The sequence below is a fragment of the Capsicum annuum genome, unplaced genomic scaffold (genome assembly GCF_002878395.1).
Source record: "Capsicum annuum cultivar UCD-10X-F1 unplaced genomic scaffold, UCD10Xv1.1 ctg78262, whole genome shotgun sequence".
Lineage (NCBI taxonomy): Eukaryota > Viridiplantae > Streptophyta > Magnoliopsida > Solanales > Solanaceae > Capsicum > Capsicum annuum.
In genome coordinates this window covers 1,091-9,462 of record NW_025888738.1, presented here as the reverse complement: position 1 = coordinate 9,462, position 8,372 = coordinate 1,091, and the positions used below count along the sequence as shown (strand labels likewise).

Genomic DNA, 8,372 nt, shown 5'->3' with positions numbered 1-8,372 from the left:
AAAAGATGAAAATTGTTTCAAAAAAGGATTCATTATTTTCAAAACTCAGAGTTGCCACTTGGCATAAATTAGGTGTACTAAGTCACCCGTGGATATCCTTTTTCAAAACGGTTTTGGTTCTATAAAACTGATCCGCGAACAGAGATTCCGGCTAAGGAATTCTGTTGACCGAGGGGAAGGTGTTAGGCAACCCCTTGATCCCGTGGTTCGACCACGGTCACTTGGTGGAGTATATCGGTAAATTTGGACACTATGAATATATAAACCACACCAAACATAAATAAAACGATCAATCAAGTAAACAAATCCAAAAACAATGTCCAGTCCAATTATACATTCCAAAATAGAAAAATAAGGAAATGTAAATCCTATTCTAAACTAATCCTAGACTAAGCTCCGATGCCTCACCCAATGCCTCAGGCCTTCACCACGAACGTCCACCAATTACAAGATACTTTGGGGCATTCCCCGGATAAATCAATACAAATCGCTCGAGGCATTCACCTGCCAAATGAATACATTTTTAGTGCGGGAAAACAAAACCTTTCAACATATAATCCAAAAATTCCACAATCCACAAGTTCTAAATTTGCCTATCCGAGCCTACAGTTTGCTTACCCAGCATGACCAATCATGGCACTATTACAATCAACGACATCAATGAATCAAAATGACAATATTCATTTTTATCAACTTTCAATTCCCGCCCCACTTTTATTGTCAAATTATTGATTTTAATTCTCAAACAAGATATCATTTTATCGCACAACACATAAACAATGAATCAACACCAAGTAATTATTCACCATCAACAAGGATCAAATAACACGCAAACGCTCAATTCATAATACTGAATATCATAAAGAGTGAAATAAAAAGAGAGGGAGAAGAGAATCGAACCTCAATTATTGATTTCAATGTAGTGTTATTCAACTAAACGAGACAGAGTCCGGCCGGGAACCTCGAATTGAACTTCAACCGCGACCCACCAACTCAAATCCAAACCGAATGGAACTCCACCAACGACAGTGAATACCCAGGATCAATAGCCAGACAAATTTCAAACCCAAAAATAAATACCTCGATATGAAAACCAAGATTCAAACCCAAAACGATGACTGATGAAACTCAAAATCCGGTTTCAATCTTGAATCACCAAAATAGACGAACCCAAGCTACAAAAATCTGATGGAAAACTAAGCACCCGCACGACTTGAACTCCGGTGAGCTAATAGTGCCCAAAACAGATAGAAGTAGGTCGGATTCCAGAGAGTTTGAATATTTTTTAAACGGGGTCGCTTGAAAACTTTTGAAAACGGAGTATTTCTGGTGATATTCTCATTTCCCTATCGGACTCATCGAAAAATCAATAGAGAACAACGAGATTCCAGCAAAATAGTCGCCAAAAAAACGACTGAACCCACTGAGATCCATTTCTGAGTAACCCGAAATCAACACAGTTTTCTTCTCTATTTCAGATCTCGACTTCAAATCTCTCTCTCGAGCGCGAATCTCTCAGTATGTGTATCCCCTATTGTGCGTGCGTTCAACAGGTGTATATAGTAGCTCTATGTGTATCTCCTATGTGGAGAAGAAAAGAAAAGTTGGGGTCTCTCTGTATTTCTGTTTGTGTATGTGAGGATGATGATGATCTTCTTCTATGGCAGTGTGTTCAGAAGAAAAGGAAGAGATGGACCGTGTTACATGCTTTTTTCATCAATGGAGAATATCGATTCATGATGTAGTGGGTACTATGTTTAGCGCGTGAGTATGAAAATGAGTGTGGTTCTGTGAATTATGAGTCCCCCTGTGAGTGAGAATTGTTTTCTTTTTTAATTATTCTATGGGACCTTGAAAGTGTCTATCCAAATATGGAAGAATTTTTTGTGCCTTATTCTGTTAAATGATAATTAAAATGTAAAGGAAAGGGGGCATGTGGGGTAGGTGGTGAGGTGGGGTATGTGAGGTGTTAAAATTTAATAGGAAGGGATTGTTAAATAAGATAAAATTAGTTAGGGGTTGTTATTTTTATATTTTTGTGGGATATAATCACATGGGTGAGGGCACGCAGTAAAACGGAGGTAAAATGGTAAAAATGTTTTTGAGGAGGGATAAAATTACGTGTCTACATCATGCTCCTCTTTGAATGTAAACACAAAGTGTTTTCATACAAAGAAGTAGACAACGAGATAGAATTTTGACCCGACCATTATTAAAAAGGAATGAAATAAAAAGAAAGAGAGAGACCAAATCTTGATTTAGGACATCCTACCTACCCAAGTTATGAGGGAATCAAGTGACATGTATCTTAAAAAAATGGAAGGAGGTGGACTATACCGAGTTAGAGAGTCGAGTGAGGTTCCATCGAGGTTCCGGTCCATGGATCTGTCATTACATTAAAATGAAAATTAGAAGTTACAACATAAATGAAATTACAAAATCCTATCTATACAGCTTCTATTGGACTCCTGAATTAAGTTTCATCACCCTATTCTTCAGGCGGGCTCCTGACTTGCAATTTCATCACTTGTTACCTGATTATCAATTGCTTCACCTTATTGCTTAACATTCATTTATTCGCCCTATACTTCGGGCAGGCTCCTGACTTACCATTTCATCACCCTATTCTTCAGGTAGGCTCCTGACTTGAAATTTCATCAAGTTGTTGCTTGCATTTCAATTTCTACACCCTATTCTCTAGGCAGATTCCTGACTTGTTATTTCATCAACTTGTTGCTATGCTTTTCAATTTCTACACCCTGTTCTCCAGGTGGGTTCCTGACTTGCTATTTAATCAACTTGTTGCTATGCTTTCAATTTATTCACCCGGTTCTGCAGGTGGGCTCCTGACTTGCTATTTTTCAATCTATTTAACTTTTAATTTCTTCACCTTGTTGCTTAATTTTCCATTTTTTCTCCTCCTGCTTTGGACAGGCTCTTGAAATCACATCAAAACTGGAAAGAAAATTATCCCAAACAAAAATTATTATAAAGAGAAATTTCGTTTGCCAAAAAAGTAAAGTTCCAAAAACAAGAATTAAATTTTTCCCCAGTTTATCATCAAAGGACTTTTGTGAAAGTCACATCATTATAGGAATCAAGAAGAATAACTCGACTATAAGGTACGTCTGATAGGGATCAAAGGAATTGACTCGACTAAAAGGTACATCTTCTAGGGGTCAAGGGGAATGACTCGACTAAAAGGTATGTCTTATAGGAATCAAGGGAGAAGACTCGACTAAAAGGTATGTCTTATAGGAATCAAGGGAGATGACTCGACTAAAAGGTACGCCTTATAGGAATCAAAGGGAATGACTCGACTAAAAGGTACGTCTTATAGGAATCAAAGGAAATGACTCGACTAAAAGGTACATCTTCTAAGACTCAAAGGGAATGACTCGACTAGAAGGTACATCTTTTAGGAGTGAAGGTTCAATTTAAGAAGTGTATTACCCAGCAAATGAAAACTAAAATCCATGGACAAGAAAGTGTGTCTCCGAGGGATATAAGATGATGAACTTTTACCATGATTTGACTATCAAACCTGTGCAACAACATTGCTTCCTACATTTGTAAAAGTGAGGCATTGCAACCCTTGATATTTATGCTCTGAAGTCCTTACTTTGAAGGTAATATGTTTCCTGTTTCATCAAAGAAAACTTGTGAGTTTAAAACATGGTGGCTGATTTGTGGCTTTGGGTTTCACGGCAAATGCTCCTGCCGTCATCATATTTAATCTTGCTTCCAATCATTAATATATATCCTTGACTTACTGAATCATTGATCCGAACTCAGATTATTAAGAGTGGCTGAAACAAACACAGTATCTCTTCTTTGCCATGTTTCTTAGATAGACCCTTTGAACCTTGGTATTTCCATAAGTTCCTCGACTTGTCTTTTGACAAAACTTTCTGCATGCCCTTTTTTCGGCTCACAATCATGTCTCTTTCATGTGCTAGCTTTTGTATTGCTTTGTGCAATTAAAGAAGATGGTAGCCAGTTTTGAAATCTTTTCTCACTTGTTTTGATACGGACTTGACTCAAAGACAAGAAACAAAAAAAAATGACAATTTTTGTTTGGATAACTGACTTAAGAAAGATAAAATAAAAATAAAGAGAAGAAAGAAAAGACAATAAATGTCCCCTTTTGAAACAAAGAAACAAAAAATTCATCTAAATATGACAGTCAACATTAATGATTATGCCATGCATTTTGGATTAAGTAGCTTGATCTTTTCATCCAAACTTTCTACCCATTGTTGTTGAGTTAATGGCCTAGAAACTGAGTTGCTTCCTTAGGTCCACTGCATTTAAGACCCCATTCGACTAGTAGCGCCTTGAAGGTTTTTCGCCAACAAGCTTCTCTCATTTATTTTTATCACTTCACCATTGCCTTATGGTATCCGAGAGGGTTTTTCACCAATAAAATTCTCTTATTTTCATTTCTCTCAACTCACGATCGTCTTACAGTGCCCGTGAGGGTTTTTACTAATAAGACTCTCTCATTTTATCTCTCTCAACTTACCATTATCTTATGGTGCCCGCGGGGGTTTTAACCAATAAGACTCTCATTTTTATTTCTTTCCTGATTTCTTATACTGAGGAAGACAAGTAGTACCCCAAAATGCATCATCATATCCATTGCATGCTTTGCCTTAACATCATCAAAGATTGATCTAAAGTACTTTCTTTGGTTGTAACTTGGCTTTTGGATAAGGTTAGAAAAAAAAATAATGACATGAGGCCCAAACAACACTCGAAGTGGGGTAGGACTTACAACTTTTGGAATCGACTCAAACAATGAGGATTAACTCATGCCCAGTTTCTTTTGACTGGGCAATTCTAAATTATTTATTTGGTTAGACCGAGCCCTGAGTAGGGAAGCCTATGTATCTCACCCTCAAAAGAGAAGAATCAGGTTACGCGTAGTTCTGGCAACTTGTTTTTTTACTTGATTCTGATTTCCTTCCTCTTTTTTCCTTTATTGACTTTTTTTTCCTTTGAAACTTTTTGACTCTATTTTTCTTGAAACTCTTCTCTTTACTTTCTTTTTGGTCATTTTTTTCTTCTTTTTCTTCTCTTTTTTTTTTTTGCTAAAGTTTTTCTGACTCTACTATTTTACTCGACACTTTTCCTTTGAGCTTTGTTAACTCTATCTTGATTCCAAAAGAGGGGTATGAAAGAAACTAACACTAAGGCTCAAATGGGGTAAACAAAGGATGACACAATATTTGGATAGCAGAATGAAATGCCTTCGTCATATCAATCCTTGAAGATGCTAGTACATAGCATGCAATGTGAAAGGACACAATCAATATCACTTATGATATGTTTTACAACACTAACTTGCCCCGAGCATATGTGTCGCCTTTTCTTTTACACTTGTCGAACATACAACTCCACCTTTATTGTACATCCCTCACATTGAATGACTCATGCTTTCATGGAGTTGATTTTTGTTCTGTTCCTTGGGAGCACACATCCGCTATTTGACCTAATTGAGCTTTTTTTTTTTTCAATTGATGACCAAGTTATTCTTGTGATTCTCAAAATAATTACTTTAATTTTGAAAGAAGGCTCCAACATGGTCACTAAATATGTCAACACTCTATCATTTTTTTCTCAGATGATTTTTCTAACCTTAGCCCTCTGATTCAATGTTCATGTTTAAACTGGATTTTAAGATCTGGCTGTAAATTTCACTAGCATTTCATGTCACTAGAGTCAATATTAAATGTACTATGTAAAGAAAACAAACAAACGACACATATTTAAAACACAAAGAAAAATGGGACACTTTATTTAATAAAAATAAAAGATAGAAGGGTTTGAACATAACGACAAAGGGACAAAACAAGATAGATCCCGAACTACAACCCTGAAATAATTCGGATAACAGAAAATAAAACAAAACACACTACCAGAGCTCTTCCTTGTAGGGAGGGCGGTGACTTCTCAATTGCTCAGCCTGACAACTTAGCCATTGGTTTGCCTATCAACATGACTAGAGCTTTCCTCATTGTCAATGTTCTGCACCATAATTGATTTATCTTGAATCGTCTTTTCAATTTCTCTTTTCAAAGCACGATAATCTTCAATACTGTGACCCTGAACATCAGAATGATATGCACATCGTACATTAGGATCAAAACTTCTTGAATGTGGGTCAGGAGTATACCCAAGGAGAGGAGTGATCATGCCCTGCTGTACCAATCTCTAGAATAAACTGGCATAGGATTCCCTAATAGGAGTGAAATAATCTTCTTCCCTCCTTCTCTTTACGAATTCTAGCCTCGGATGAAACTTGGGGTCGAGGACGATGTTGAGGGACAGGTGCATGCCATTGTGGATAAGAAGATAGATGAGCATAGGATATTGAGGAAATGGAATGGGATTTCTTGGATTTTGGGGAAAGAAACCTTGTATCTAATATGTAAGCACGGATTTGAGGCTAATAGTATTGGTGGGTTGGACCTCTCAAACTCTGTTTTGGCCCTGGCATGACAGTTGGTGTGTTTTCCTTCTTCTTTCCTTCAGTTTCCCTTGATTGATTGCAATGTCGTCCCAAATGTTTCACAGAATCCTTTTGTCCATCAAGCTCCCCAAATCTTGAAGGTTAACACTTGAAGACATGCCCCAATTTTTATATGAAACATCTTCACAGCCCATAAGTCCAGGGGAATTTTTCATATCATTTTCTACACTCTTAACTTTCTCAACCACTTTCTCTAGCTCTTCTAGCATGCTAGGCTTCTTAGTAAGAAATTTTTGCGGTCCACTTAATTTAACGGTAGGCTCAAGAGTATAACAATGATCATCAAGAGTATTGAACGTGGATTCATTAGTGGACTGGTAAAGCACAATCGTTGGATTGATAGCCAAAGTGAAAGTCTTAGTAGAAGGTTGAACAACAAAAGTACAGACGGTATGTGGTGCTGTGAATGTGGTAGACTTATACTGAGGAGGTAAAGAAAGAGTGGTCGAAGTATTGAGGTGAATTTGACCTGGAATAGATTCTGAGGCATGCTGTGATGCATCAACAACAGTAGGAAACTGACGTTTCTATTTTGGTGGAAGACTCAAGGTATTTGCAGGGTCAAAAGTGGGGAATGGAGGTGGAGGTAGCCCACTGGCCCAAGCTCGGTACATTTCCATCATTTGTTGTCTCAATCTCAAATTTTCTTCCTTTAAACTCTCAATTTCCTGACTCTTTGTTTCATCCATGATGCCACTCTCTATATCCTTGTTGGACACAACTAACCCTTCCTTAGATTTGGTGTGATATTGAGGACCAGCCAGGAAGCCACAAACCAACCACCTTAAACTAACTGAACAAGAGGCAGCAAATATGTTAAAGTTCAAAATTTTTTTTCTTCAAAACCTTTTTTTTATTTTAGAGAAGATCACTGAACCCAAGAAGGGCGCCTGCGTATCTCACCCCCAAAAGAGGAGAATCAGGTGTGCGTAGTTCTTGAAGTCTTGCCAAAATAGCCAATTAAACTCTTTGTTTTCTTTCTTTTTTTTTTTTTGAAACTTTGAGAAGAAAAGAAAATAATAAATTGTCAAAAGAATTGACTAAATCTTTCTGGCATTTTTCAAGTTAAAACTCCCTATACAAAATGAAACCTATGATTATCAAAGAAAAATCTTTTTGGGTTTTCGATTTTTAATATCATACGACAAAGAAACTTGAAATTATTAAAGGAAAATCTTTTTGTAGTTTTTAAAGATGTATATGACACCTACTCTAGATGAAGAGTAAAAAAAAATATTTTTAAAATTTTTGAAATAAGATCAACCAAAAATGAAACCTACGACTATTGAGGAAAATCTTTTTTTTTTGTATTTTTCTTTTCAAGACATGTATGAAACACCTACTCTAAATGAAGAGTGAAGAAATTTTTTTTGAATTTTTTAAATAAGATCCCCGAACCAACAATAGGTTGCCTACGTATCTCACATCCCGAAAGAGAAGAATCAGGGGTGCATAGTTCGTCCAGATTAGACAATTAACCATTAACTGACAGATTGACCCTAACTTAAGAGACACGACTACAATGACGAAAATAAAATCTTTTTTGGGGTTTTTCAATTCGACACTTCACATAAAAATGACACCAACAACTACGAAAAAAAATCTTTTTGGTATTTTCATTATATGAAATGTACAAAACTTCTACCATTTTTTGAATTTTCTTTATAAAAAACTCCTATTAAATAAAAGATCTTTTTGAAATTTTCAAATTTTGATACTTGCTAAAGAAGACAATGAAAAATCTTTTTGATATTTTTGAATTTTTTTTTCGGAAAGTGAGTGCAAAAGGTAAAAAATCTTTTTTTTTTGAATTTTTGAATTTTGGAAAACAAAAGTC

General features: G+C 36.2%; 1 long non-coding RNA gene across 1 annotated transcript; it reads right to left on the bottom strand.

Moving 5' to 3' along the window:
- Positions 1-279: 279 nt before the first annotated feature.
- LOC124894912 lies at positions 280-3,266 on the bottom strand. Its single transcript, XR_007051427.1, has 2 exons — positions 901-3,266; positions 280-504 (listed from the first exon to the last, which is right to left on the bottom strand). It is a non-coding gene; the product is annotated as an uncharacterized LOC124894912 (long non-coding RNA).
- Positions 3,267-8,372: the final 5,106 nt, after the last annotated feature.